The sequence below is a fragment of the Chrysochloris asiatica genome, unplaced genomic scaffold, assembly GCF_000296735.1.
Source record: "Chrysochloris asiatica unplaced genomic scaffold, ChrAsi1.0 scaffold00151, whole genome shotgun sequence".
Lineage (NCBI taxonomy): Eukaryota > Metazoa > Chordata > Mammalia > Afrosoricida > Chrysochloridae > Chrysochloris > Chrysochloris asiatica.
This window is the reverse complement of record NW_006408669.1, coordinates 3,577,177-3,579,545: the sequence shown is the minus strand read 5'-3', so window position 1 is coordinate 3,579,545 and position 2,369 is coordinate 3,577,177. Positions and strand designations below refer to the sequence as shown.

Sequence of the window (2,369 nt, the reverse complement as noted above, 5' to 3'; positions counted from 1 at the left end):
TATAAGGCTTCCGAGGAGCGACTGATGAGCTCCAATCACTGACCTTGTGGCTCAAACTGACCTTATGGTCCAGTGCTTTAGCCCATAACACCACATACTTATAATCATTTTATCACTTATTTATTTGAGATGATAGCAATGAAAAGTCAGGCAAGGAACTTGTTCTGCTGGAGATTTTTTGTTGTTGTTGTTTTTTTTTGTGAAAAAACAAGAAAACCCAAATCTATTGCTGTCAGTTCACAACTGACTCATGATGACCAGCTGTGTGCCCGAGTTGAGTTGCTCTGTAGGGTCTTCGTCATTGTAATATTTATGGAAATGTATTTGCAGCCCTTTCTTTTGTGGTGTTGCTGGGTAGGTTCTTGAACTGTCAACCTGTTAGCTAGTAAACAAGAACTTAACCATTTGCACCACCCAGGGACCTTTTCCTGCTGAAAGAACACAGTGAAACAATAAGACTGATAGAGAAGCTGGGTGGGTGGAGCTGCTTTTGGGGGGAGCCAGGGAAGGGTTTCCTGGAGAGCTGATACTGGAGCTGGGAGAGAACCAGCATGTGGGAGATGTCAGGATGTGTGTCTCATGTGCTGGGGAGTCACATGAGAGGGGGAGAGAAGCAAGTGAGGAGAGAGAGGGACTGTGAGATTGGAGAGACACGCAGGGACACGTTCTGTAGGACTCTGTGGGCTCCGTTTGGATTCTATCCCGAGTACAATGGAAGGCTACTGAAGGCCTATAAGCAAGGTAATAGCATGGCCTGATTTTTTAAAATAAAACCTTGTGTTGAGAGTCCATTTTAGGGTGGAAAGGAAGCAAAGGGATCAGTGAAGAGGCTATGGTAGTTCCTAGTGAACCTCCTTTCTTAGCATCTTAACAGGCAGACTTCAGGAGGGAGGACCCTTAGATACCATCAGGAAGAAGGAAAGAGATTTCAGCACTGGTTTGGAACTGAGCACACAGAATGACCGTTTCTTCCATACTGGCTCTTCTGTATTCTGTGCTTCAATACATGGTTCTCCACAGTCACCTGGAGTACTGGTGTGGTGTTGCAGGATAATGCACTGGACCATAAGGTCGATTAGAGCCACACAGTCAGTGGTTCAAACTCACCAGTCACTCCTCAGAAACTCTACACGGGGTTGCTATGAGTCAGAACCGACTGGACAGTACTAAACAACAACAAGAAAGCAATCACCTGACCCTGAAAACTGGTTTACAAGACACTTTCCCTGTCCTTCCAGACCTAAGCTCTGTCCTTCTTTATCCTACCCTGGGTCCAGGGAGGCAGACCTGTGTGAAGCAAATCAGAAATCTCCCTTGGTTTTTAGCTTCCAAGGAGCCCCAGAAAGAAATGGAAGGAAGGGAAGAGATGGAGGAAAAAGCATTTGTTTCCCCACCTTCTTCACCCTGCTAGTTTGCCCATGGCTGTGTTGTTCAAACCAAAGGCTATTGTTCTCTCCACACTGCCCTCTTTATACAACCCTTCTCCTTCTGGGTCCAACTACTCATCCCTTCTCTTGTCCTTTCGGACTTAATGTAGGTACCAGCTCCATCACCTGGGAGCAGCACAATCTCTTGTGGCTTCCCTGTAGACTCCTGTACACAGTTCAGTATAAATATACTTTTTTTTTGTATTGAAAAAATTTATATTTAGAATTAGCCAGCTGGACTCCATTTAGATGACCCCAATTTTGTTGTCAACATCCAAAGCATCATGGTCAGGAGCCAGTGGAACATATACCTTCTTTTCTCCATCGGGCCTGATGAAGGCGTTGACCTTGGCTATGTCAATGTCATAGAGCTTCTTCACAGCCTGTTTGATCTGGTGCTTGTTGGCCTTGGCCTCCCCAGTGAACACAAGTGTGTCATTATCTTCGATCTTCTTCATGGCTGACTCAGTAGTCAGAGGGAACTTGATGCTGGCATAGTGGTCAAGCTTGTTTCTCCTGGGGGCACTCTTCCCAGGATATTTGGGCTGCCTCCAGAGCCTCAGAGTCTTGGGCTGCCGGATTTTCTTTTTTTGTGTGGCTGTGGACGCCTTTCAGCACTGCCTTCTTGGCCTTCAATGCCTTTGCTTCGGCTTCAGCTTTGGGAGGGGCAGGGGCTTCCTTCTTCGCCTTCGGCGCCATCCTCGTAAAAAGGTAGTATAAATATACTTTTATTAATGCTACTCAAGTTCTCTTTTTTTTAATGCTTTATCAATCCATGTATCCTGAAGCCCTGTTATTCCAGGGTTGTGCATACCTCGTCATTTAGCTCTGTCCCACCTAGCCCATGCAAACCTGTCCAACCGTTCTTCCGCCCTCCCTCTTCTTGTGTATTGCCAGCCTTTCCATGACCCCCTCCCCCAACTCTCCTGTGTCTATTCCCTA

At 46.3% G+C, this 2,369-nt stretch overlaps 1 pseudogene; it reads right to left on the bottom strand.

The window, feature by feature from the left end:
• The window catches only part of LOC102834877, a 70,169-nt pseudogene extending 68,043 nt beyond the window's left edge, over positions 1-2,126 (bottom strand).
• Between the last annotated feature and the right edge of the window lie 243 nt (positions 2,127-2,369).